The sequence below is a fragment of the Erythrolamprus reginae genome, chromosome 5 (assembly GCF_031021105.1).
Source record: "Erythrolamprus reginae isolate rEryReg1 chromosome 5, rEryReg1.hap1, whole genome shotgun sequence".
NCBI lineage: Eukaryota > Metazoa > Chordata > Lepidosauria > Squamata > Dipsadidae > Erythrolamprus > Erythrolamprus reginae.
In genome coordinates, this window is record NC_091954.1 from 82082424 (window position 1) to 82098049 (window position 15626).

Here is a 15626-nt window from a genome sequence, read left to right on the forward strand (position 1 = left end):
TGCGAAGAGAGTTAGGGGCTAAACATAATTTCTGAAAGAACGAGTTCCATTCCTTTCCACTAACCTTTTACCAGGGACCTGATAAGCAACATTCTGGCCACAGGACCTCTTTGAAAGGGTTTCTGTAGACTTTATAGGCTGGAGACTGCCTTCTGCCGCACGAATCCCAGCGACCAGTTAGGTCCCACAGAGTGGGCCTCTTCCGGGTCCCGTCAACAAAACAATGTCGGGCCCCAGGGGAAAAGCCTTCTCTGTGGCAGCCCCAGCCCTCTGGAACCAACTCCCCCCAGAGATTAGAATTGCCCCCACCCTCCTTGCCTTTCGTAAGCTCCTTAAAACCCACCTCTGCCGTCAGGCATGGGGGAACTGAGATATTCTTTCCCCCTAGGCCTTTACAATTCATGTATGGTATGTTTGTATGTATGTATGTTTGGTTTTACAATAAGGGTTTTTTAGTTGTTTTAGTACTGGATTTACATGCTGTTTTTTGTTACTGTTGTTAGCCGCCCCGAGTCTACAGAGAGGGGCGGCATACAAATCCAATAAATAAAATAAAATAAATAAATAAATAACAGGAGACAAGATCCTTCAGATTGTCAGGGGCCTAAAGGTCAATCAAGTGCCTTAATTGTATCCAGCAGGGAGCTGCCAACTGTGCAGAACAATCTTCATGAGGTCCTTGATTTGATATCAGTCAACAAGTCACACTAAAGCATTTCTCAGTGATGTGCCCCATTTTACAAAGGTAGAATGTAGTTTTTAGGGTTCAAGTAAGAACTAGCAACAATTATTACACATACATATATTGCAATTAGTTGTAACAATAATTGATTATGTGCCATCAAGTTGTTTTTGACTTCTAATAAGATATATTTTCTTCATGAACCAATGTTAAATACAAAATCCAAGTTTTGAATTTGAACAACTAGGGATGTATGAGGATACACATGGGAGAGAAGGGGGAGATGCAGTACACTTTTTAATTTAAACCTAGTAAGTTTTTTTACATTATTGGTTTTTCTCTTATTTATTTCATTTATTTATTGGATTTGTATGCCGCCCCTCTCTGTGGACTCAGGGCGGCTAACAACAGTGATAAAACAACATGTGACAATCCAATAATAAAACAAAAACCCTTATTATAAAACCAAACATACATACAAAACATACCATGCATAAATTGTAAAGGCCTAAAGGGGAAAGAATCTCAATTCCCCCATGCCTGATGGCAGAGGTGGGTTTTAAGAAGCTTACGAAAGGCGATGAGGGTGGGGGCAATTCTAATCTCTGTGGGGAGTTGGTTCCAGAGGACCGGGGCCGCCACAGAGAAGGCTCTTCCCCTGGGTCCCGCCAAAAGACATTGTTTAGTGGACGGGACCCGGAAAAGGCCCACTCTGTGGGACCTAACTGGTCGCTAAGATTCGTGCGGCAGAAGGTGGTCCCTGACATATTCTGGTCCGGTGCCATGAAGGGCTTTATAGGTCATAACCAACACTTTGAATTGTGACCAGAAACTGATCGGCAACCAATGCAGACTGTGGAGTGTTGGTGTAACATGGGCATGCCTAGGGAAGCCCATGATTGCTCTCGCAGCTGCATTCTGCACGATCTGAAGTTTCCGAACACTTTTCAAAGGTAGCCCCATGTAGAGAGCATTACAGTAGTCGAGCTTTGAGGTGATGAGGGCATGAGTGACTGTGAGCAGTGACCCCCGGTCCAAATAGGGCCGCAACTGGTGCACCAGGCGAACCTGGGCAAACGCCCCCCTTTACTTTCTTACTTTCTTTGTATTCCAATATGTCCCTTTTCCTATGTTCTTTATATTGTACTTACAAAAATGGTGTGCCCTATATCAGCGGTGGGCTACTAGCCGGAACGCTAAGTTGGGCTCACCGCGGCAGTTCGTGAATGCTTGCGCAACCAGCGCGATTTTGCTTCTGCACCTGTTCAAAATCGTGCATGGAGCCGCAGGTGAGTCTGTGTTTTGGCATGCCCAGAAGCAAAAAAACTCACCGAAACACAGGCGACCTGCGTCTCCGTGTGCGATTTTGCTACCTCCACAGGTGCGGAAGCAAAATCACGCTGGCCCCACAAGCAGTTACGAGCCACCATGGTGAGCCCAATTTAGCATTCCAGCTAGTAGCCCATCGTTGCTCAATTTAATGAGTTTAAACAAGGGATAGATTAATACCACCAAAATTATTATTAATTTTGCAAAAGTGCTTCTTGCCACAGCCAGAACTTGCACATTCCAGTGACAGCTAAGTGCCAAAGTATTTTCAGACATCAGATCTACCTTCTTTAGAGGGAGTAAAGTTTGTTCCCGTGATGTCAAACCTATGGCACATATGCCTGATGTGGCACTCAGAGCCTCCTCTGTGGGCATATGCGCTGTCGCCCCAGTCAGCTAGCTAGTTGTTAGATTTCCAGCGCTCTGGCGTGCACCAAAGGCACCCGTTCCAGTTTGGGCACTCTGTGCCTAAAAGATTCACCATCACTGGTCTATTCAGTTAAAATAGATTAAATTTCTATCCCTGGGTTAGTGGCATCAAGGGACAGGAGGACAAATTGGCATTAGGGTGCCATGAGTGTAATATCTGTTGGTATCACCTCCCTCTAAAGAAATAGAACTTGTAGTATAAACTGAAGAGCCAGTATTGTCTAGTGGTTGAGTTACTGGCCTAGAAATTGAGATTGTGGATTCTGTTTGTACCTTAAACATAAAAGCTGGTGGAGTGACCTTGAGCTAGTCACTGATTCTTAGCCCAATCACCAGGCAGGATTGTTGTTATGGACAAAATAGAAGGAGGAAGTTTTATGGATGTTCCGCATCTTGTAATATTTATAAAATTATAAAAATCAAATGAATAAATAACATTGTGGTGCTGGTTTTCGTCATCTTGATGTGACCAGGAAGTATCCACCACCACCATCCTGAATCCAGTTTTTTATTTGTGAACAATGCCTCTATTTTCCCTTGACTCAGTTCAGTTTGTAAACCATGGCTCCTTTTAGTTTGGTAAAAATGATAGCTGAAAGGAGCAAAGAAATGGGAAAATATAAGACTAAGTTGAATCAACACATCTTAAGGCCATACAAATTGGTTCAGTCTGTGTTCCCTGACTTCACTCATCCATTTATGGATTGGATCAAAGAGAGATACATACCTAGGGTAGTTGATTTTATTGGAGATCATCAGATGTATTGGGAAGATTACTCTAAATCAGTGATGGCGAACCATTTTTTCCTCGAGTGCTGAAAGAGCATGCATGCACGCTATCGCACATGCGTGAGTGCCCACACCCATAACTCAAAGCTTGGGGGAAGGCGAAAACAGCTTCCTTCAACCCCTGGAGGCCCTCTGAAGGCTGGAAATGGCCTTTTCCCCAACTTCTGGTGGGCCCAGTAGGCCCATGTTTTGCCCTCCCCAGGCTCCAAAGGCTTCTCTGTAGCCAGGGGAGGGTAAAAACTCCCTCTCTCATCCCCCCGAGGTTCTCTGGAAGCCAAAAATGCCCTCCCAGAGCCTCTGTGTGAGCCAAAAATCAGCTGGCCAGCGCACTCATACATGTTGGAGTTGAGCTAGGGCAACAGCTAGTGTGCCAGCAGATATGGCTCCGTGTGCCACCTGTGGCACCCATGCCATAGGTTTGCCATCACTGCTCTAAATTGTGAACAGATTTTTTTTTTGGTCCTATTTTAATTGAAAGCTTATTATTTATGCATTTTATTTGATTAAACTGCTTAACAAGATGTTTGGGATTGAATAAAACTCTTTACACCTTGCAATGTGTTTTATCAAAGCATTTTAAAAATATTACCTTGCTAATATATTCAGACATGAATAGCACCCACAGTAAATATGTGGAAGAGCTGAGCCTAAATCGACAATAAATGACATGGAGAGTGTTTGATGCATGCTAATAAATTTTAGAAAAGAGGGATTCCTCATATTGGGCATCTGCAAAAATGTAATGATTTGAACAGTGATTGTAATGATGATAGCCAAAATTGGCAGTACTTAATATAAGAATTATCCCAGAATTTTCATAATCTCATTTTGATAGGGAGTCAGTAGTTCTTTGTATACTATTTAACTAGTATACCTACTGTAACAAGGACAATGCTGGAAGGATAGTGGGAATTGCAATTCAGCAATGTCTGGAGTCTCACCAACAGGAAAGTGCAAATTGGACTGGACTGACTTCAAAACATTTATTTTTTCTTCTATAATGAAGTTGATTTGAGTGTTCTGGAAATGATCGGACAGTTTCAGAAATACGTTGTCTGGGACATGATGTTCTGCTAGAACACTTCTCTAGCTACATATTTCTAAGGTTTTCATTATAGTAATTGCATCTGTTGATTCCTCAACATTTCACAATCCAAATTAGTGGCTATTTGTATTTAATTTTTAAAGTCTGAGCTTTATTGCTTTTGGCTTAATATCTTAATGTCTTGATACCTGCCTTGACATAAGACTGCTTATAGAACAGCAGAGAAAACACGTACTACAAAGTGTACAAAGTACTACAAAGTCAGATATCAAATTAAAATAGACTTATTTTTTAAAAAATAAAAGAAGCTAAAATAGTGTACATCATTGTTATTAATTATGGTACATAATTTGACTTCTGCAAAATACATACTTTGGTTGTAGAAGTTAATGAAGGATAAGATGACTACTATTTGCTAATTTCATTTTCATTTGAGATGCTAAATTTTAAACCAGCCTTCCTCAACATACATAATTATCAGTCCTGTGGTTAATATCTATTTTCTCTGGAGAGCATAAAGATGAAGAAGATTGTCAAACATAAAACCTTTCTACTTGCATGACTAAAATAATTTACGAATTACTGCAAAGAAGGAACCACAATGCTGGGGAGATGATAGAGACGGGACATTCATCAGGCTTAAGAATGGAACTACAATAATGTTTTGTATGATTCACTGTTTGAAGTTCTGGTGTTGCTGGGAAAGCTTATGGTCACAATAACTGCATGTACAGTACCTTCATGAGGGATTCTACTCCAAAGCGGCCACATTGGAGAAAGGATTTTTTTTATGACACGTGGCTATTGAAGATAGTATAAAGCCCTGTTGTATTATTGTAAAAAGGAGCATGCAATGATAGTTTTAATGAGCATATTTCTGCCACTTTGTTTTGTAGAACAGAGTTGTCAAATTAGGATAACATAAAACTTTAGATGAATGCAATAAGAATGGAATGCTTTAAAAAGTGTGTAACAATTAGGAAATCAGGTCAAGAATGGGTGGATGATGAATAAATACAAAAGTGAGTGATCAATATAACATTTTATTATAGTTGCATGCCACCTGATTCTTAATATGAAAGAACTATATTAAGATGGTTTGATCATATATAATGAATGTGAGAGCCAGATAACTGAATAAATATGATTTGTTCTCTTATTGTAAAATTGAATCAGTCGAGAAGCAGGGGAATAATGAGAAAATTATGGTTAGCTGGAGATCCTCCAAAAATAAAGACTACTGTGTGGTGGGCTGTGGTAGGCAAGAACAGACCAGCATACATAAAACGGCATTTATTGACTTAATCAGAACTCTCAAACAATAGGCAAATCCCTGTAATTTATACTCTGTGCCCATAGGGCCTCAACCAATCATAATACTTGAAAGAGCCCGCCCTAACATGAATGTTCTAAGTTTCTCTCCAAAACAGTTGAAGTTAACAATTAGGTCATCTAAAGGATAGTTTCACTTTAGCTGGGCTTAACACAACTATATATAGTCACTACGTAACAGGGATATTTGAAAATTAATTGAAAAAATGAATGTATGAAGTAAACTATGGATATAACAGAAGGCAGAAATGTTTTTAAAGAGAGAAATGTATGGAAATCTATAGTAAATAGCATTGATATAAACTATATTTAGCTGCATTTCCTTTTCTTATCTCATGCCTTTCATTTATTTTCCACTATTTATTACTCATTTTCTGTGCTTTGCTTCATGATATTTTCCCCAGAAGGCAATAATGTAAAGGCTTATGTGTGTTTGGATATGTGTTTGTAAGTGTGTGGTATATGTATACATGTATGTATCCCTGTATGTAACTACACCATCAGAGAAGAATGGTAGCCTATTGCAAGTAGCAGGAATAAAAACAGATCAGTCCAACCAATTAATATTTTTGCCTTCTTAAAACCTGAATAATAGGCATTACTTGAGTGTTGTCTGTTGTTGCATTATTAAAAAAATATGCAAATGACTTTAAGTGAATCCTGGTGATCCTGCAACACTTTGTGTACTCTAAATTGCCGTATTAAGTAGCTAGCTGCAACTATCTTCTCTTACAGTCAACTGTTCCCTCTAAAATTAGGCCTGCTTCCAACTTTATATTGGAGGTTGCATTTAGAGTTAAACTAATAGCCCCCATAAGAGGCTATTGGGAAGGAAAATGTGATTGAGTCTGTTTAATTGTTTCAACCTGAAATATGAAACAAAGTGCATGGATTATTACTAATTATACAGTAAACAGAAAATGTGAAGATATAAACGTCATATTCCCAATGGCCTTATTTTTGAGAGATTGTTTTTGTGCTCAGCTCAAACTTTGCTGTTAATGCTCATTAGCTATTCTTTAGTAGAAAGGATATGAATCTCTGTGCTTCATCAGCTTTTGATAAGATAAATAAGGCTGGGGTTCAGTCAGATACTCATGCTTAAAATCTAGCCACTACTGTTTACTTTGCAAGTACTATTAACATTTGTTCAAAGATATACCTCATATTTTATCATTATACCTTACACTGAATAAAATATATTATATTTTCAATTGTTGTAATAGATAAAATTGAGAAAGAGTGGCAAGAAAAGTTGGCAGTACTAATAAATAACTTGGGGCATAGCTGAACTGGACTTTACCTAATTGAAGTAACACCACTGCACAATTATTTTACTCTCTGTTTTGCATCAGAGCAGAGATGGGATGGCTGTAGTCTATACACCCCTATTTTACATTCATAATCATGCCATGGATGTGGATATTTATAAGGTTGGAACATAGATGCAATGTGCACTGTATTAAGAAACAAAAAATAATGTTTTATAGCACCGTAAGGACAATTTATTTTGGCATAAGTATTTCTTGACTTGACTTCAATTGATTCAAGTAGATTTGTTCATGTGGGAATACATTCATACATCTGCTACAAGAAATATGTTCATCCTCTAGGTACAAGGGGTATTCGTTTTTATGCGGCATAATAAAAATAACCCATCGCCTCCTTTAGGAATCTATAGGGAGGACACAAAATTCTGGGCAATGCACAGGCTTCCTTTTACCATCTCTTACTCTAAAATTAAAAGCAGAAGGAAAGTTTCTAGGAGAGCATTTCCACACCCCTTGATTTCTGCCTCTATATCTAATTCCTTCTGTTTTGGGAAAGTTTATTTATTTATTTATTATTTATTTATTAAATTTGTATGTCTCCCCTTTCCGTAGACTCGGTTATCCTGTTGATGGACAGACAGTCAGAGTTTTAAGCTTTCTATGTAATTATTATTCTAACATTTTGTTGGATTGAAAACAACAAAAGCAAAAGGCTTGGCTAGTGAAAAAGTACAACTTAGTTCCGTGTTGCTTCCTAATAACCATAGTTCATGATTTTGCCTGACATGGAGGTTGTGTATGTAAAAGTAAATCTTGACCTCTGATTGACTGAAGTCTCTATCATTCTTAGCAACTACGCAGAAGGATTTTCTCCATGATGATCTGTCCTTAAGCTGCTCTTTCAGGACTTTTGGTTTTGCACCGTAACTGGGTATGTCCACCATGCTGCTGGTTATTCTCTTCTCTTCTTTTCTTCCACCTTCCTTGCAATGCAGAGTAGGTAGAGTGTCTAACAGCATGGCAGTGGAGAAGCGATGAATCTTTTCTCAGGGTTTTATAGGTCATGTAGTCAACTGATTAATTGGGTTTTTTATTCTGATGTAAGGTCAGCAGTGAAATGTATTTACTTTCCCTACCGGTTTGGAAGTGCATGCTTGCACATGTACTTTTTAAACCTATGCTTTGCTTGTAGAATAGAATAGAATTTTTATTGGCCAAGTGTGATTGGACACACAAGGAATTTGTCTTGGTGCATATGCTCTCAGCGTACATAAAATAAAATATACATTTGTCAAGAATCATGTGGTACAACACTTAATGATTGTCATAGGGGTCAAATAAGCAATGAAGAAGCAATATTAATAAAAATCCTAGGATATAAGCAACAAGTTACAGTCATACAGTCAACATGGGAGGAAATGGGTGATAGGAATGATGAGAAAAACTAGTAGAATAGAAGTGCAGATTTAGTAGAAAGTCTGACAGTGTTGAGGGAATTATTTGCTTAGTAGAGTGATGGCGTTCGGAAAAAAACTGTTCTTGTGTCTAGTTGTCTTGCTGTGCAGTGCTCTGTAGCGACCTTTTGAGGGTAGGAGTTGTAACAATTTGTGTCCAGGATGTGAGGGGTCAGTAAATATTTTCCCCGCCCTCTTTTTGATTCGTGCAGTATACAGGTCCTCAATGGAAGGTAGGTTGGCAGCAATTGTTTTTTCTGCAGTTCTGATTATCCTCTGAAGTCTGTGTCGATCCTGTTGGGTTGCAGCACCAAACCAGACAGTTATAGAGGTGCAGATGACAGACTCAATGATTCCTCTGTAGAACTGTATTAGCGGCTCCTTGGGCAGTTTGAGCTTCCTGAGCTGGCGCTTTTTTGATGATGTTTTTGATGTTAGGTGACCATTTTAGGTCTTGAGATATGATAGAACCTAGAAATTTGAAGGTCTCTACTGTTGATACTGTGTTGTCTAGCATTGTGAAAGGTGGAAGGGTGGAAGGGTTTCTTTTAAAGTCTACCACCATTTCTACGGTTTTGAGTGTGTTCAGTTCTAGATTGTTCTGGTCACACCACAAGGATAGTTGTTCAACTTCCTGTCTGTATGCGGATTCATGCACAGAGGGTTAAAAAAAGAAAATGGCTTCATCTGGGTGGATGGGCAGAGCTTCATGCTTGCTGCCTCCACTACCAGTATACCCAGATCGGGCTGAACCGGTAGCATTTCACCCTGTGTAAGTTGCTTTTATTCCTGACTTAAACAAAAACTTTTTAATGTTAGCTTGGCAGGGGAGTCTTCTCTTTCTCTGCAACCAGCAAAGAAAAACAGAAATGTGTTGGAGGCTGGACAGAAAGACATCTCTGTCCATTCATTACCACATTGATGTGACAGGGACAAGGCAGACAAGGGACAAGAGAGTAGAAGCCATATGCTGGATAAGTCTGCTTATTGCCATCCTACGGAAAATCTCAGGTTTTTTTCAATTGGATTTAACCTGCCAAATTTCCTCCTTTCAGACTGTCTCCATTCATTTTAGTAGCCATTAAATCTTTTGCAGGCATTTTGAAAAATGTCAGTATCTAAAAGCTTTGGACTGTTTCTTTACCTGTGGGATAAAAAATAACATATGGTACTGCTATTAGTGTCACCTGAGAGGGTTGTATGGATGTTCTCCTCAGTATGTCTCCAGTTACAATATTTGCCAGGTATGATTGGAAAACTCAGAGTGATGCTACACTGATTTAAGGGGACTTCCATAACCTAGTCCATTTATCAGATTGATTGTTTTTGAAATTCCATTTTTTCAAGATTATGAAATTCTTTCCTACTAAACCCACTTAAAATATAGACTGCATGCCAGGTTTTGATGTTCTTCTATACATCGACAATGTTGATACACTATTGCAGTGATGGTGAACCTATGGCACATATGCCACAGGTGGCATGCAGAACCATATCTGCCGGCAAGTGAGCCCTCCCTGTCTTTCGTAAACTATTCAAGACTCACTTATGCCACCAGGCATGGGGGAGTTAAGATATTCCTTCCCCCTAGGCCATTACAAGTTATGCATGGTATGTTTGTGTGTATGTTTGGTTTTATAATAAGGGTTTTTAGTTGTTTTATTAATTGGATTGTTACATGCTGTTTTTATCATTGTTGTTAGCCACCCCGAGTCTACGGAGAGGGGTGGCATACAAATCCAATAAATAAATTGCCCTAGCTCAGCTCCAGCATACAAGTGCATGTCAGCCAGCTGATTTTTGGCTTATATGGAGGCTCTTGGAAGGCATTTTTGGCCTCCAGAGGGACAGGGGAGGCTCTTTTCACCCTTCCAGGCTCTAAGAAAGCCTCTGGAACCTGGGGAGGGCAAAAAACTGACCTGCTGGACCCACCCGAAGTTGGGAAACGGGGGAGCAGGGGGAATTGTGTGCACATGCATGGTGGGTGGGGCAGCATTGGATTATGGGTAGGGGCACTCAAGTGTGTGCAATAGCGCGTACAGGCACGCTTTTGGCACCTGAGGGAAAAAAGGTTCACCATCACTGCCCTAGTGATTAGCATATTTCTCCCTTAGACTCTCCACGATTGACCTCTCCAGGTTCCTAAGAGGCCAGTAAGTGGCATACATAAGTGCACTAGTGTGCCTTTCGTCCCCTGTCCAATTGTCTTTCCTTTATCTCATATATCATATATATTTTCTTCCTTTCATATATCTTCTCCTCTATTTTCACTTTTATCCTTATATATATATTACCTCATGTTTATTTTCTTCCTATGTATTTGTGTATTGGACGAATGAATGAATGAATGAATGAATGAATGAATAAATAAATAAAATAAATAAATATAATTTAAGGGTTCTCCATATACCTACTAGTAGAGAAATGTGATGATTTCAACTGCAATTTAGTCAGACTCTGTAAGTTTAACTGGAATTACATTTTACTGATGTAGGCTATATTAATAGAATCTTTAAAGCCTGAGAATCATTTCACTTTTCTCTTTACTATCTTATACTATAGGAAGTTAGAGTGGAGCCTTTTTGTTTATTTTTTTTTTAATGTTTTCCTCACATCCCAAGCTTCAAACATCAGAGCTGAACTGTGGGGTCTTTGATGCTGTTTGAGTTTGGCTGTTTTCTAGCAGATGTTTCATTTCCCCATAGGTTAACATCAGTAAGACATATTTTATTTGTAACGGTTGCTGCATTGTTTCTCTAAGATCATCACTAAGGCTCTCTATAGCAGCACTCACAAGTCCTGATTTTATTATGCACTGATCTGACTTTACCAATAATATTCAAATAGTTTGTTTTATTTACCTCTTGTACAATTGGTTTATCTCCTTTACTTTTTGATGGGTAGAAAGCAGTACAGGTTGTGAAATCCAGTCTCTCATATGCCATGCTTGGGTGGATGCCAGAGGGTGCCTGGAAAATAAGTGGTTGCAGCCAAAACTACTAAGGGAGTACAGTGGTACTTTGGTTCTCGAATGCTTTGGTTGTCGTACATTTCGGATACCAAACAAAATTTTCAGCAAAAATTTCCTTTGGTATCCGAACAAAAATTCGGATACCGAACAGCCACAGAAAGTTTTGTTCATTATCCGAAATGTTACCGCCGGGGGCGGCTGCAATCCCGGCAGCTTTGGGGGGCTCCTTTCCTCAGTGCTTCGTCTTGTTACAGTACCTGTAGGCAGCTGCACCAACTTTCTCCTTCCCGGCGGCGGCAACGGCGGCGGCTTCCCTTCAAGGAGCAACAGCGCCGGGAATGTCACGTGATGAAGGGAAGCCGCCGGAGCCATCTCAGCAGTTGCTGCCGCTCCAGCAGCTTCCCTTCATTAAGTGACGTTCCCAGTGCGGTTGCTACTCGAAGGGAAGCCGCCGCCGTTGCCGCCGCCGGGAAGGAGAAAGTTGGTGCAGCTGCCTACAGGTAACAAGACGAAGCACTGAGGAAAGGAGCCCCTGAAGCTGCGGGGACTGCAGCCGCCCCCACCCTTCCTGCAGCTTGGAGCGCTTATAGAGCTCCTCAGATTTTTTATCCCATAGGAAATAAAGAAAATAGATTTAATTGGTTCCCAGCAAGTCAACAGGGGCTGTGAACCAATTAAATCCATTTCCATTATTTCCTATGGGATAAATTAATTCGGTATTCGACCAAATCGGTTCTCGACCACACTTCTGGAACGAATTGTGGTCGAGAACCGAGGTACCACTGTAGTTAGCTGCTTCACCAAAGCAGATAAGGTTAAGCTTCCTGGTATGAAAGATTTAAGAATTCAGTAGTCTGCTACAACCTGCAGAGTATGTAGTATTCAAGATGCTGATTTATCAACTCAGGAATGTTTCATCCATTTACTGAACATGCAAATATATCGGCAGCAGGGCCCATGTAGCTTTCTGAAATTGCCGTATCTGTCTGATATATACAAGATGTTCATTTGAATCCTCTACCCTAACATCAAATCAACAAAAACTTATCATTCATTAAAGCAAGACAACGAACCTCATAGAGCAGGCAACATCAAGGGACACAGTGATTTAAATTCTTTTTTCAGTGGTGAAAAGTTTTATTTTATGAGATGGCTAGGATCTAGCAGACTTGAGGAACTAAATATTTCATTGTATGCTCATTTCAATCTGATGAAAGTTGCTTAACTGATGAAGTCTGCTATTGATCCCAAATATAGAACAAATAGCATTTTGAAGTCATCATTACATTTACGCAGATGGCATTAGCTGTTTCTTAGCCTTTCAGTTTTATTTTGCTTTTAAATGGCTTATTTTCAAATGCTTATTTTGATAAAAATAGTCATTTATGTTCTGTGAAAGTTATTTGTAAATGTATAAAAATGGTAAGCATTTTTTACAAAGCCATTTCCCCCCAAATCTCCAGATGCATACTGTTGATAAAAGGACTGATTTAAGTTGGATGCTACCTGGAACCTTGACATCTTGAGACCCAAACATTAACACTTATCTGTCATTTTATGTGTTCCATGGTCGCGAAAAGAATTGTAACATCTGAAGCAAGTGATTTATGCAGATATTGAAGATGAAAATTACAATCCACAAATCTCCAATCTTAAATTTTCAAGGCTGCTGAAACAGTTTTATATTTTTTCTCATGAGATTAGGAATGGTAGAATTTTGAAGTTATTGCTGACAATCAGACTTGATGCCTCGGTGTTCTTGATGCCTCAAGGTCACTCAGGTACTTTAGTTCCTCTTTGAACTTAAAAAGGAATTGTGTATAACTTGTGAACTTCATTTATTGCAGGAAAGTATGCCAAAAGAGCAGAAAAGATATTGATATGAAAGCTGGAAATAGGATAAAATTTAATTGAGATGGCACCTCTTTTTTACTAAATGCTAGGGGGCAAAGGGGAAACTTGCTTACATCAACTAAAAGAGTGGACATAACTATAGTCCAAACTATATCTACTTTTTTCATAAGTGCATTCTATTTTATTCATTTTCTCCCACCATTTTAAAATCACTAAGTAAATTCTACTAAGAGTTGAACACCCAGAAGAGTTCTATATAAAATGCAAGAAAGTAAAAAGAAATAAAGGTGAAAGAGAGTGAGAGAGATACATGTGGGACAATATTTCCTGCACTGGCTGCCGATCGGTTTCCAGTCACAATTCAAAGTGTTGGTAATGACCTTTAAAGCCCTACATGGCATTGGGCCAGAATACATCCGGAACCGCCTTCTACCGCACAAATCCCAGCTGCCAATAAGGTCCCACAGAGTTGGCCTTCTCCGGGTCCCATCGACCAAACAATGTCGTTTGGCGGGCCCCAGGGGAAGAGCCTTCTCTGTGGCGGCCACGGCCCTCTGGAATCAACTGCCCCCAGAGATTAGAACGGCCCCCACCCTCGTCTTTCGCAAATTACTCAAGACCCACCTTTGTCGCCAGGCATGGGGGAGTTAGGATATTCCTTCCCCTAGGCCATTACAAGTTATGTATGGTATGTTTGTGTGTATGTTTGGTTTTTTATAAGGGTTTTTAGTTGTTTTATTAAATTAGATTGTTACATGTTGTTGTTTTTTATCATTGTTGTTCACCGCCCTGAGTCTGCGGAGAGGGGCGGCATACAAATCCAATAAATAATAATAATAATAATAATAATAATAATAATAATAATAATAATAATAATAATAATAACAATAATAATTTCGTAGAGAAACAATGAAAGATTCAATCAGTACACATTTTCTGGAATACAAAGCATCACCTGGCAACAGGATGCGGCATAAATTGTCCAAAGTTGTCCTCTGTAGAAGTTTTTAATCTTTCTTTTGGAAAAAACAGTGGAGGGGAGACGCAAAGCTCAGAAGCAGTATTTCCTGTGATGGCCTGGTTGTGGACTGCCCTTCCCCAGAGGCCAAGTTGGCATAAAACTCCCCTTGAGAGGTCTTAGGGAATGTGAGAGTGGAAACTCTTAGCTTGTGGCTTTAAATGTTTTCTGCTTTGATTGATGTTTATTATACTTCTATGTTCCATATTATCATCCATCAGGAGTCTGCTATGTGATTAAGTCAGTATGCAAAATTGATAAGTGAACAAACATTACTTCGTTTTTAGTATTTAAGCTCAACATAATTTACCTTTGCTCAAGCGTGCACTAAGAAAACTACATTCCCCAAAAATTGAAACACATTTTCTCTTTAGATGCAACTTCTAATGTTTGAAATTGTGATGTGCTTTGTTATGACTTTCAAATATTTTACCTCCTGCATTTATGATGCACTGCTTTAGCATTACATTGACGTGTTTTGTTATTTTTAAATGTGTAATGTCACTGCTTAATGTTCATGCCATTATTGATATTTTATGTGTTTGGATTACAGTGTTCCCTCGATTTTCGCGGGGGATGTATTCCGAGACCGCCCGCAAAAGTTGAATTTCTGCGAAGTAGAGATGCGGAAGTAAATACACTATTTTTGGCTATGAACAGGATCACAAGCCTTCCCTTAACACTTTAAACCCCTGAATTGCAATTTCCCATTCCCTTAGCAACCATTTAGATTATTACTCACCATATTTATTTATTAAAGTTTATTTTAAAAAATATTTATTAAAGGCAGATGAAAGTTTGGTGATGACATATGATGTCATTGGGCAGGAAAAACCGTGGTATAGGGAAAAAACCCGCAAAGTATTTTTTAATTAATATTTTTGAAAAACCATAGTATAGACTTTTCGCGACGTTCGAACCTATGAAAATCGAGGGAACACTGTACAATCTTATTACTCCTAGAAGGGTCTTTGATGGTGCATAGAATAGTTTGGTTCTTCTGTTTTAGGACCATGGGATGGCGGAAAGTGGGGGGCATCTAGATTTCCTATCTGACGTCAAGCTTTCTACTCTGGGCCTTGTAAAATTATTTATCAGTCTGAGATTTGAAAAGTCAGTCTTTAACAGCAAATGAATTACAGATGAATTAGACTTTTAATTAATATAATTCCAAGTATGCATTTCTCTGTATGTCTAGGAATTATGACATCTGGAGCTTATTGGATTGGGGTAGGTTCCCGCAGCTATTTATCTTGAACCCTTGGGCAAATATCTATCTCTCATTTTAACCTTTAAATAACAGCTTGAAGCCAGGCTGTTTGAAGGACCATCTTTCCTCCATTACATTTCCCTAACCCACCAGGACAGGAATTCAGAGTATGGTGTGGATCCCAACTATTAGGGATCTACATTGGTGAGAGCATGAAAAGTATCTTGTCGGTGGTGGCTCCT

The 15626-nt window shown here is 39.3% G+C and overlaps 1 protein-coding gene across 4 annotated transcripts in view; it reads left to right on the top strand.

The window, feature by feature from the left end:
• Window positions 1-15626, top strand: part of SGPP2 (sphingosine-1-phosphate phosphatase 2) — a 50395-nt gene that overhangs the window by 24750 nt on the left and 10019 nt on the right. The gene's annotated exons all lie outside the window — the stretch shown is intronic.